The sequence below is a fragment of the Anser brachyrhynchus genome, assembly GCF_964034855.1.
Source record: "Anser brachyrhynchus genome assembly, chromosome: W".
Classification (NCBI taxonomy): domain Eukaryota; kingdom Metazoa; phylum Chordata; class Aves; order Anseriformes; family Anatidae; genus Anser; species Anser brachyrhynchus.
This window is the reverse complement of record NC_137704.1, coordinates 22,115,505-22,129,017: the sequence shown is the minus strand read 5'-3', so window position 1 is coordinate 22,129,017 and position 13,513 is coordinate 22,115,505. Positions and strand designations below refer to the sequence as shown.

Here is a 13,513-nt window from a genome sequence, read left to right as displayed (position 1 = left end):
GGGCCATTTCCATGCAGCACAGAATAGATCTCTGGTCATCCTCTCTCAGAAGTCAAATGTGTTATTGTGATTTAAAACAGGACTTGCTATGAGCAAAAACAAACATGGTGAAATATTGGCAAAGCCACCACAAGGGTTTTGTTGTTGTTTCAGAAACAGCATATGCACTTCTGGGCCATTATCATGAAGCTTTAATCACCCAAAGTTTTACTACTTTTCAGTAGTGAGTAAAATTATTTCTTCTTCTGAATGTATAGGGAAGACCCAGACAAATAAGAGTAGTCAACTGCCTTAGTAAACAAACTTTGCTGATATTTGTATATTATTTTCCATTAATAATATTTTTATAGATCCAGAGTTACAGGGTTGGTTCATTATTCTGTAGTGAATATATTTCAGGAATAGTGGAAATGGGTCCAGCACTGTATTTGATTAAAGTTTTCTCATTTGACCATCCCAGAGACACACTATGAATGTCTATCCTGACCGGGTCTTGTGTGTATGCTCATGGATGCACCTTTACATACTGGGACAACCGGGGAGAAAGGAGAATTAGGGGAGTGAACAAATTTCATCGAATATCGATTCAAACACATGCATAAGTCACCTTCCTTTCTTCAGTAGCAAGATTTGACCCAGTGGCACCTAGGTGGCACGTGGCAGTGCATGCACAGACGCGGAGGTGGACTGATGTTTGGAGACCCATCTTACGTATCGTAGTTTTCTCACGTGACTCCAGAAAATATCTAAACAGGATTAAACCTCAGCATCTGTCTGGAAAAGGGGGATAAAAGCAGTATCCTGGTGCAGAGAGCCATGGTGAGTACTTGAAGTGGATGGGAGAAGAGCCAGGTGCGAACTTCACTTGCCAGGGACGTGTGGAGCATTCGTCACCCTTCCTCTTCCCAGCTTGGCTTCTGCCAATGGTTTCCTCTGACACCCCAGGCCCCTACACAGCTTCAGGCAGCTTCAACAGTTTTCCAGTCCCAGTGCCAGTGGGGGGTTGTTCCCTCCCCCTGTGTCAGGTGGGGAGGGACAGGCCCTGTACAGTTACAGGGTGAGTGTTTATACCATCTGGCCCATAAAACTCAGCATCGGAGCTTTACAAAATCCCATTATTTGTAAATACAATTACATTCATAAAAACATCTGTTTGGCCCCCTGGATGCTTGTGCGTACAACCAAAACTACTGAAATGACCTCCAAAAGTGCTATCCAGCCCCCTTAGGAGAAATGTCCTTATTGTTTTCTGCCAGTCTTGGGGAGAGGAGGCCAAAGTGGTGTGGCTGTTGCTCCATCCTGCCCACGGCAGTTCCTAGAGGAATGGGCTGTTAAGGGAAGACAAGAATGATGGGGAAAACTAGTCAAAGCTTTCCTTAAATGTGCTTTGACCAAGGCATTTGAAATACAGTGGGTTTTGTTGTCGTTGTTTAACACTGCCGCTTTCTTACTGTGTTGTTTCCAATGTTTGCACTGACCAAGGAGAGAAGAAACGAGGGAAGCTGGAGTGGGAGAGGGAGCTGGAGTACTTACCACCCAACCAATCTTTTATTTCCTCTCTTAATGACTGTATGTTTATTGCGCTGCCTGAGGCTCAGTACAAAGTCTTTTGGATCAGTGATGAATTCATCAAATTAAATGCTGTGACCCCTTTGCTTTCTGGGAGTGTTGCAAGCCTCCCAGCACCCTGCCTAATTTCTGCCTCTCACTTTGCTCTCTGTCCAACAGTCAAGCAGTTCTTCCTTTGCAACTTGGCTGCTCCCAGCTATTTATCTTCACTCTTTCTGGCCAATGCCAGAATGTCTTGTTTGAAGTTTTTATTTAGACTACTGCTGGTTTATGGAATTGTGCAGATTCTATGTTGGGTGTGCAGCAGCTTCATGTCAGACACAATTGGCTTCTGCTGGGCTCTTGGCTTTAAAAGACAATAAAGAATCAAGGCCTGATTCTCTTCTTGTACCCACATAAATCAAATGTCTCTCCACTGAAGTCGGTGAAGTTGACTTCAACCCCAAAGGAGAGAAGTTTCTGTTGAGGCGAAATGAGGGTGTGGGGCTGGGAAGCGTCCCGCGTCCCATTGGTGGCCAGAGTCCATGCAGCCAGGCTCTACCTGCCCCGTGCCACAGAAACTGCTGCAACCAGCCTCAGTTCGGCATCTGTAGAGATTTCATTATCCTGGAGGGAGAGGACAGGCTAGGATTTTGACAGTGGGTACTTGTTTAAGTTGCAGCCTTAAGAAGAGTTAGAAGAAAAAGTATGTTATAGCTCTGGACTATACCCACTATAAAAAAATATTATTTCCCACTCGAAGGCACTGATAATCTAAGTACAAGGCAAGAGGTCTGTTTAGATCCATGGAGGAAGTAAAATGAAGCAATTGCTGTATCTTCACTATTAACCTGCCTGTCACTGTGATACAAGTCTGGGCATAGGAAGAGCTGAGCTCAAGACATCTGCAGTGAGTTGGATCCTCATGCACTCAGGGTGACCTACATCCCATCCAGCCCAACTGCAAGTGTGAGAGTTGGGGTCCGTGACCTCCTGAGCATGCTCTGGGGAGGCTTTTCTGTTCCCACCACCTACCAAGAGTTTATATTCATCTATCACAGCAAAAGAAAGCTGAAAGAGAATTAGCCTAGTTGTCTTCACCTACCGTATTGCAGCAATGATACCAAACAAGAAAAGAGCAAGAGTTCCTTGTTTTAAGGTTTCACTAAGAAGGAGATCAGAATAATTCCCCTATAGATAAAGGGCTGAGGGGAAGGGTGAGAAAGGAAAGTGTTGACCATGGAGGAGGTTTTAGGATGCAAGGATTCATAATAAGGAACAGTAGTGATCTGTCACAGAAGGCACGCAGATCGGCAGGAATACCCAGGGGCTTTTTCAGCAGCACTTAGCTTGACCAAACTTTTGCATGGGGTGGCACTGATTTCAGGAGGCTTCAGGAGTGTGTGCAATGCAGAGTTAACTGTCAGGCAAGGGCAGGACTGGATGGCTTGGAGGGATTTGCTAATGAGCTATCAAGCCATGGGTCACTGGTTGAAATTTAATCTGCAAGAACAGTGACAGAAAATCAAATAAAAGTGCTGACGTCAGAGTGATGCTGCAGCAGCAGCTAAAGCATTGCTGATGCCTCCTGCAGCACACACAGGCAGCTTAAATAAACCAGGAGCAAACTGTGAGGAACTCTCCTGGCTGATCCCAATGGCAAGATACAGCACAGCCAAGGTTTATTCTATGTATGAGTAACTCGCAGGTCTTAGTGAGGTTGCTTGTGAATGACATCAGCATATCTGATCACAGACTGCGACCCAAATCCGGTGTTATACACCACTAAAAACAGTGGTGGAGGCATCTAGGTAGACTTTTCCCAGTGGTATCACGGTATGTGAATCAGCAGCGTGCCAGTGAGGAGAGGAGCAGGGCAGCCTGCAGCTCCCATTCTGGAGGATTTTAGCATTAGGTCCCATGCTGGGGCCAGCAGTGATGGAAAGGCTTTGCCACTCCTGGGCTGCCTGGCTTGTCTCTTTGGTTGGGGACCAAAGGGACAAGGGCAGTGCAAGGGCAGCAGATACCCTCAGCATTGGTAGCAGGAATGCGCGTAGGGCTCGGCACACTGTGACAGCCAGGCTTGTGCTCCTTGCTTCAGGAGAAAGGAGACTTTACTCACCCATGCCATCAACTGAGCAGTGCCTGTAGCTCTCAAATTAACTCTTTCTCTGCCTGAAGGATCACCCTGGCTTCTACCCCACTGATGTGCTTGTTGTCCTTTTCACTGATTTTTTAGGAGCCCCTCAGTGGTCCTTCCTCTGAGGGTACGAGGTCTCTGCAGAGGGCACAAGCTGACATTTCAGCTCTGCATCTTCGGCCTTTCTTGCTTCCAGTGTAGGCAGGGAAGGGAGCAACAGGCAGTGTTGTTTTCTGTGCCAGCTCTGATTACTTGGCATAAGAGCACTTAAGTAAGTTGACACAGACTTTGAGATGCATGGTTTGCTTAAAAAAGAAAAGAAAAATTCCTTGGACTATTCTAGGATCTCTTCGCTGCCTGAAGTCCAGTCTGCACTGATAAATGCTTGGGCTTATCCCAGGCCTGGGACGTGTTCAGTTGCAGAATATTTGTCATTTTGATGTTTGTTTATTTTCTATTAAAAAAAAAAAAAAAACTCTGGGAGAGCAAGAAGTTCAAAAAATAGTTAAACTCCGGATTCATGCACATTTCCTGTTTTGCTTCTTAACAAAACCTCAAAACCACTTTGGCCAATTTTCCCACCTCAGCTGAGGGTGGAGCTGAGGTGGGAAACTTGTTCAAATCTCCCTTGGCACGGTGGGGCCAAAGTTGCTGCTAGCAGGGTAGTCAATACGTGCACCTGTGCATGACTGCCCAAAAGCGCTTCTGACTCAGCCAAGTACACTGGAAAACTTTAACTTTACTATTTCCAACAGGGCAGACTGAGCGCTAGACATGTGGCAGAACATTTTTTAAAGGGCTGCCTCTCCGCGATGCTTGGCAGATATTGGCTGCTGTTGGTGCGCTGGGCTATCTGTTGCAATTTCATTGGTTTGATCTGGCGAGACACCATCTTGGTAAATAAGAAGAGCAGATAAATCTGCTGCACTGAAATTACTGGTTGTTGCCTGATCTGTTAAATGAATTCGCTGCAATCTGAAGCAATGCATGCATTTTGCACACCCAGCATTCTTTGGCTCCTACTGTGCATCATGACATGACTTTAGGCAGTAAGGAAGATCGTAGGTGTGATACGGTGTGCTGTGGTAGATAGTCAAGTAGCTAGATGCCTGGGAACTCTGGGTAGAGCTACGGCATTTCAGTGTGTAATTCTAAGTAACAATAAGCAGTGCTTAACGTTTCCTCCCACACTAGAAGCATACCCATTAAAAGTTTAGTCAAGTCAGCTCTGCAAGTCCTTGCATAAAAGGACAACTGCTAAAACACTAATAGGAGCCACTCTTATGTTAAGGAGTGGGTAGAGCAGAATGTGTTAACCCAAATTCTCCATCTCTCCTGCTAATCGGGAAAGAGTCTTGCTGAGATTAAAGAGACCCCTAGCAGGTAAAAATGATTATAAATCAGGCTCAAGCCCAGATTAAGGACTCTTGAGTGCAGAGTCTGAATAAGTCAGTGGATGTGATTGAGACCATCCATGAGTCTACTGAAGTCCACACGTGAGTGAATTGGAGTGTCTAAGTACCAGGGAATGGCTGTTTGATCTGAAGTAGCACTTACATCCCAGAGAAACTGAGCATGTGTATTAATCTGGGCCATGCATTTCAGACTTAAGAGTACCTTAAGCACATAAGCATATGGTTTCACACATGTTCAGTGGCTGAAAGCTCAAAGCAGCTAGGTGTGTAGCTCCCAGCAGTCAGACCTGTGAGTCATGATGGTGCAGAGCTAATATTTCCCCAGGTATCGAAAAGGGCCCACTTCGTTGAGTCATAGTCCGACCAAAACCACTGGTTTTAGGTGACATTCAGCTAGCATGAAACACTTCAACAAGACAAATTTGGGACATATTTATACTGTTTTTGTGGGCCAAATCAGAAAGAGAGTCTTCGCCTCTGGTCTGCTTGTTACAGGCTGGCTTGCGTTCACACAGCTGAGAGCTGGGAGTGCTTGGCGTGGACAGACCAACCCATGCTGATCCTGATCTCCACTGGGCAATGTCCCTCTTCAGTTTTATTGATTTGTTTATTTGTTTGACTCTAAAATAGATGCCAGAATGGGGGCTGTTTGCAGCCACCTGCTTCCTTTGTACTCTGGGAAGTGACTAGAGGGACTCTGGGGGTTTGGAGACTTTAGGCTAGCATTGCAATGTTGCACCAGGTGAGAGCCAAGGTTGTGCAGTGCATGTCTGTACTGTACCTGGAGCACACTGTCTTCTTGCCCATGGCCAGCTTTCCTCTCAGATGAAACAAAAGGCTCCCTAATGGCCAGCTAACAAGTGCAGAGCATTGAGGATCTGGATATCAGGATATAGGAGAGGGACAAGGAAAAAGTCTGTTTAGCAGTGTGGGAATGCCTGGGCATTCTTAAGTGCCAGCTAAGCCTGGGACATGAGGGACTACCTGTCCCCTGACCTAGCTGTTCTCATGCCTTTCATCTGTCAGAGCTCTAAAATAGAAGATTTTCAGGCAAAAGACCTCCCCTTCCACTGGGCTGACACGCTCTAGCTTCCGCATCTTACCTATCTGGCTGCTGAGCAGTTGGGCTGCGGCAGGAGGGGTCAGAGCCACCACCCCAGCCCCACCTGTAGCCTGGTATTGCCCTGGCAAGTGGGGATGCTGGGGTGAGCCCCCTCGGGCAGAACAGCCTGCATCTCTACTTTTCCAATTTCCAGATTAGTGCTCAAACCTTTAATATCTTGTGTTTCCTCCTCCCACTTACCCCATGGCACAGGTGCTTGCCTTTCAGAGGGGAATTTGCATTTTGAATCCCACGTAGGCAAGCATGCACACTGCTGAGCTTTGCATTAAGTCCTTACCCAGCCGCAGCCCTGAAAATAATGTTTCCCGGTGCCTCCACCTGCGTGGCTGTGTGCAGCCACACCAAGTCATCCCATGGAGGCACCACAGCTCACCACCAGTCAGGGGAGAAACGTGTGAGTTTTGCTTGGGTGCTGCTTCAGAGGCATCCAAGCCTGCATTACTTGTGTAGTTTGCGTAGGCACCTGCCCTAAGTGATGTGAATCATTCTGCTGGAGCCAAGCACCTATTTCTTTTAGGTGTTGCAACATCTAAATTGAGTGCCTAAAGCAGGCAGTCTCAATCTAGCCTCCAGGGTCTCCACGTTTACTTACAAATATAATGATATAATAGTCCTTGCTTAACTCAAAGGGCTGTTGCAAGATTTTAATTAATTAATGCTTGAAAGGCTTTGAGATGTTGGAAATGAAATGAGGTCTATAAATGAAGTGTATTATTATGACTAGATGGCACTTCTGCTTTACTTTCACACCATACCTGGGCACAGAGCGGGGCAGCTGCTTCCTCTGATTCACTGTGAATCATGCAGAAGCTTACTTAAAATGCAAATAGCATTGATATATTTACACAGGGTAAAATGTTCTGAGGAAGAGACATTGCTTCTCATTCCAAGAGTGCTGCTCTCTCTCTCTTTTTTCCCCCTGTTTCTCAATGTTATCCCATCTATACTGGAGTCCTCAGTTACTCAGCACTCAGCGTTTAAGTGCGATGTGCCAGAAGGTAGCTGGAGATGTGACGGTCCTGCTAGGATTTGCAGAAGACCTAATTACTCCCTAGTGATAGTTCTGGCTGGCACTGGTGCTCATCCTGAGCACTATACTCCCACAGGTAGCTTTTGGTCTTCCATTTCACTAGCATGACTGGTGTTAATTATAGCACTGCAGTTTCAGTGGTGGTCAAGACACCCAAGAGAAGTTGGTATCCCTGAAGTCCTCCCGTGTGCCTAGCATCGGATTAGCACACAAAACTCTTTGGACCAAGTCCCTTGGTAGGTCACACCATTTCATTAAATTACAAAATAGCTCATTAGATTGCAAGTCAAATTTAATTTTCTCTATATGTAAATTCTTCATGAAGAATGCTATAAACTTACTTGCTAAGCACTTTGCATTCACTGGTAAGTGAAACACAGGTTGATGCTTCACGGCTAAGAGGGGGAGAGGGGGAGAAGAGAGAAGGAGAATATTTACGTCAAAACAGTGTAAGTCTGGGTGATGCCACTGAACACCCAAGGGATGCTGCTGTTCAGCTAGTCAACAGAAATAGGTGGCCTCAGGAGAAGGAGGCTGGATGGCCATCCAGGTGGCTGCTATGGCCCTGTCATCAGGCCTCCTACACCAGGGGCAGCTTTTTTCATGTGCTTAACAGAGTACTGGGCAGCTGCTCTTGCTCCTCACAGTGCAAGAGGGGTCCTGGCATTGCCATCTGGCCCCCTGGCATTGCCCTGTCTTTGGTCCACTAAATTGGACCAAACTAATGACCTTTGGCCATGGCCAGAAGAATACTCCTTTTTCCAAGCCGTAAGTGTAACTAAGAAGCATCATCACTTCTCTTATTATCATCCTTATGTCTTATGTCCTCATCAAAGATATGATATACTGTTTCCCCCAAGAGCAATTGCTAATTCAGGGGATAGGAGATGCTTTGAAGGCCAAGTAAAATTGTACCGATGTAAACTGTCTGGTGGCCAATGGTATCTCGTGTAAACTGGCCTTTCTGAGTCAAGTTCAGACAAAAGCAAATCTCATAAGACTGCATCTCTCAACCAGAGTTGCCAAGACAGTGGAGTTTGTGCTGGCTGTACACATGCTACTGGGTGTTATTCTACCTAGCTTGTCCAGGGTGCTTCTCCGCAGTAAATCTCAGACTGGTTTTACAAGAGAGGTCAGTATCTTTACCCTCATTTTATGGGCAGATAAACCAAGGTGCAGGGAGGGCTAATGCCAGAAGGTCAGTGTCAGAGCAAGAAGCAGCTAATTGCAACAGACTTTAATGCATCGTGTATGAGCGTCAGTAATTCTTACTGCAGCGTCAACCACGAAGTTATGCAGGGTTACCAAAGACAGAAATAGAGCAGGACTGACCTTTTCTCTACAGATAGGGATTTGCTCTCCAGAGATTTTTTCCCCCAGAACCGGTAAATGACTAAAGAAGGGCAGGTGCCATTTCTTCCCCTGGGTGGCTATGCCCAGAAGCAATAGAAGTCATTTTTAGGATATGGTTTCCCTCCTATTTACATCAAGCTAGCAGCAGTACTTATTTTAACTCAGTTGCCAAGCTACTTTATTTTTAGTTGTCAGTGTAGTATCATTTTTTAATTCTTGCCTTGTTTAAAACAAGTAAAGACATTTGAATGGGAACATGAAATTCACTGGAAGAATTATTGTTGCCTCACAAATATATATTGATAGCCTAAGAAAGCAGTGATGCTCCCTTTTCCTTGACTAGAAATACTCCAAATCTCTAAAGCAACCCTAATATTTTACTCTAAAAGACCAAAGCACAAGCTGGATTACCTTTCAGTAAGAACTTTATAGATTTTCTAGCTCTTACAGCGGTTCCTTAGGGAGTCTTAATTCATCCAAATGATATTGTTTTCTTGATGACTATCACACTCCTATAGGAAAATTTGCCAGTGGGGTATAATCTTGGTTTAAAAGATCCTAGAAAATAGTACAAAATTGAACAGGGGGATGGGAAGAAGAAGAAGAAAAGAAAAGGAGGAGCAAGGAATTTTTTTAAAATGTGGTTTGTGAAATTCACACAAACAAGAAAAATCCGGTTGCCATAAAGACTGATAAGCCACATGTATTTCTATAAGCATGTGTCAACTTGATGTACTACACTTCTGTGTTTTATTCAATTACCACATTTCATAAGAACATAGTAATTGCCATACTGTATCTACCTTGTCTAGCATCCCATCTGAAGAACATTGAAAAGAAGGCACATAGAAGAAGAAACTGTCACACTGGGTCTGTGGAATGCACATCTTCCTCCTTCCCCCTGATTAACAGATTGGCTTTTGTCTTTGTGATTCAAATTTATATTCCTTCATTTCTCGCCCAGTGTAAGAGTAAATATTCTTACCATCTACACTTCAGAAACTCATCTCCTTTTTTTTTGTTTATTTTTAACTTTATAATATTTCAAATATATCCTGCCACAGGAAGTGAAAGTTGAAATAAGACCAGTCTGTTAGGAACAAAAACATTAAAGATGAAAGCCCTCATGGAAACCAGCTCCAGAGTAATAGCAATGATTCATAAGATATGAGGCTCAGTGGAGCGAAACTGAGGGCAGGACTAAGACTGCAGTAAACATGCATCCTGATTTGTACCAGGTAAAATGTACCTTTACACTGCCTTCTGCTCTGAGTGTTGCCAGAGGAGATGAAGTTTACACAATTTTGTTTGTTTGTTTGTTTTGTTTTATGTTTATCCATTAACGTGCACCTACTTCTAAGGAGGAGATGGAGAGCTGGGTAGTGGTGCTCTGAAATCCCACACAAATTTTAGGGACTGGAAGACTGTGAGTAGTATTACAACAGGTACCTGGAATTACCCTAAATGTAGTTTCTTGTTTCCCAGATCTTTCTTGTTCTTACTAGTATTATATAAGATGCTTTAAAGGCAAGTTTAAAGAGAGATTTTCCAGGTTGACTGCCAAGAAACCCAGAAGAATTTTCTAACAATGTGCAACGTATGAGTACTTTTTTCAGCAATAAGTGATATTTTTCAGTCTGCAGAATGATATTGTTTCATCCTTTGGGTTTTCATGTACTTTTTTTTTTTTGGCAGGGCTCTTTTATTGCATAATGATGATATATTTACTTTGACTTTTAATTTGCAGTCTTAGAATAGGCCTTTGGTGGCTGGGAGAAGTCATGGCAATGAAAAAGAATCTTCTCTGAAAAACAATATTCCATTTTTAAACATAACATCTGGCCAAATTTTGAGTGATTTCTTGAGGGTCTATCATGAATATGTTTGTGAATCACCTACTAGGGACATTCATTGAGGGGTTTCTGATGGTTTAAGAGGGCTGAAGAAATGATGTTGGACAATAATGTGATGGCAATATAGTCACAATAACTATAAAGGACCAAATGTTCATTTTCTTAAACGTTCTCATTCTTAGCACTTGTCTACACATAAAGACCTCTTTCCCTTATCTGTGCTACAAAGGATACAATCAGGCACAAAGGAATGGACTGATAGCTCATCATTTACCCCTCTTGATTTTCACTTACCAGTTGATTTTGTCCCTGGAGCTATACTGCTTGCTTTCAGCGTGCATTTCTTCTCAAAAACACTTCTGAGTTTCCCTTGAACTAGAAAATCTGTTGAGTTTAAAAGGAGAAGAAACCAGGGGATGTCTGCATGTAACAGCACTATTTTTCATGAGAATTTTTAATGTCACAAAAACAATGTGTATCCACAAAGCTTTACACAACCTAATAAATGACCAGTTGACACTGTGCCTCTAATTGTCCTCAACTGGAAGCAAAAATGCTGTCTGTGAGCCAGAGCTGATTAACGCTATTGGTTGATGAATTTTCTTTTTTAAAAAAGGAGCCAAGGGAAAGCCCCAACTGCTCTGAACTTTCACAAGGACTGCCTCTGCTTTAGGGGAATTTTGATTTTTCCTGCTGTTTTGTTTGTTTTAAAAAAATGGTGATGTTTAATCTTCAGGAATGTACCTCATCATCCAACCCACAAACTGTTGGCAAAATAATAAACCTACACAGAATGTACTGTTAGATCTGTTAGATTTTTTTCTTCTTCTTCTTCCTTTCAGAGGTATAAATCACAGCTTTTTGCTTTTGCAAATTAAAGTATAGACTTTGTACTGGATAGTTGGCACTGTTTCATCTGGCCAAATGTTCCATGCTGCTTCCAAAGAAACTGTGGACACTGAGTTGGCTATAGTTTGCCCTTGAACTCCTTTGCAAAACCTCGGTCTTTATAGGCCTCCAAGAAAAAAATATAAATAGTTTATTAAGTTACAGTTTAACTCTTTTTTGTGTGAAGTTGCTGATATATTTTTTTCACTGACTTTGTTTTTTACTTCCAGTCTACATGAATGACATCATATTGCCATATAGGCAAAAAAAGCAAACAAACAAACAAAAAACTATACATTTTTTTGCTATCTTAAACAAGCAGAAAAGAATCCCAAACAAAAAATAGTTATTTTGCTAGCTGGTTTTAAGAGTAAGTTTCTAGTAAACCATACTCAATTGCTACTGAGCAAATGTCCTTCCCGTAATATTTCCAGACACCTTCTCAGCTACACATTTGCCTTTATGTCTTTGTAATGCAGTCATCAAACAGTGCTATCTTTGCAGCTTTTGCTGCTAACGTAACTATAATGTATTTCTAAGTAATATGGAAATAGGAATGCACCGCCTCCTGTGGTCTCACTCCTTGAAGCACTTGCTGGTCTTGTCTGTCAAATATGGTTTAAAGTTTTGATCATCTAAGTGTTTAGCAAGGAATAAATGAAAGTTATTGGTGTGTAAAACATTGCAGATCTTGTGTTAAACTTGGACTTTTCCTTCTAGCATACTTGTACTGCTTTCTTCTGCAATGCTTCTTTTCTATTGATGTGATGCCATCTTTGGTACTCTAACAAAGGGCTATATAAATGTTTGGAAGCCAGAACAGATGTTTCTGGGCAGCTTTCATACCGTTTGCCAAGTTCAGGCATAAAACAAGATCCTGATCACTTGTGGTTATTGTAGACTGTATGATTTTTTCAAAAGAAGAGTCAGCGTGCTGGGTCCAATGACTTCCTGTCTTCTGGCATCCTACCACATCTTCTTTACTATACCATAATGTTTCTCAAGTTTGCTTTTGTTTCACTCTCATAATTGGCTTTGTATATCCACTGACTGATCTGATTTTCCTATCGAGTCAGGGCTGTTCACTCCAGATTTTCACTAGTGTAACTGAGAGGAAAATTTGGTCCGAATGCTCTGTAATAAGATATATCATCACTGTCAATATTTTTCTTCTTCCCATCACTGCTCTGCCATATGGCAACTTCACAGGAAAGAGCTGAACTGCATATGTTCTTAGTAGGAATTCTTCATTCCCTTGCAAAATCGAGGTTGGTTTTAATACCATTCAGATTTAAACATGGAGGAAGTCCTTAATCCTTTAGCATGGTATTTTCGTCTCACTTCAGCCATCCAAAAGCTAGGCAGCCAGTAGAAACCAGTCATTGGGGCTCCTCCTATAGTCGTGGGAGGGAGGAAGCAACTGAGGGAGGGTGACTCATTGCATCCTAAGATAAGAGTCAGGGGAAAGTATTTTTCTTGTGAACAAGAGTGCACATCTATACACTTGCTGATCTCGATGATGTTGAATCAACGAGTTGAGCTTCAAAGGCTCAATTTGCATTCATCTGTATCAGTGAATGGAATGGGGACAGGAGGATTTTCCTGAGCTGCTGGTAGCCTCCTCCCTGGCACATTTTGGCCTGTGCCAGACAGGCTCTCCTCAAATAACACCTGAGTGTGACTCAGTGGACATCATAAGCCAGGGACTGTTTACAGTTGGCAAGATGCAGATAAGGCTGCCCTGTTTTGGAGTAGGAAATTTAGTCCTAGCAAGACAAGCCACCTTATCTGCCCACTTTCAGGGGCAGAAAATGGATTATGGCTCATATATTTACTGGTATACACACAGTCAAAGAGTTGTAAGCAGCGAAGAAAGCAATATAAGAGAATGAAAGATGAATTTCAGAGTTTATTCATTTACATTGCCTGAAACTGGGACTTGGGTGCAAGTAGCAACCAAAGAGAGAAGAGTTCCTGTTAGTGGCCCCTTTTATTAAGCATGTTTTAACGATGTGTCAGTGGTAGAGAATAACTGACCCCCTTTGAGCAAATATGGTGTTGTGGTTTAACCCGGCCGGCAGCTTCATTTCTGTGTCTGAAGAACTGCCTGCTGGAAGTTGGAGCAGCAAGCTTCTCAGAGAACCCCTTTTTCCCGATTGTTTT

The 13,513-nt window shown here is 43.1% G+C and overlaps 2 protein-coding genes across 12 annotated transcripts in view; one reads left to right on the top strand and one right to left on the bottom strand.

Annotated features, from left to right (window-relative positions):
• LOC308184747 (uncharacterized protein) overlaps positions 1 to 13,513 on the bottom strand; it is a 370,719-nt gene that overhangs the window by 63,463 nt on the left and 293,743 nt on the right. The gene's annotated exons all lie outside the window — the stretch shown is intronic.
• Positions 1 to 13,513, top strand: part of LOC308184713 (SET-binding protein-like) — a 317,153-nt gene that overhangs the window by 227,105 nt on the left and 76,535 nt on the right. The window lies entirely within an intron of this gene.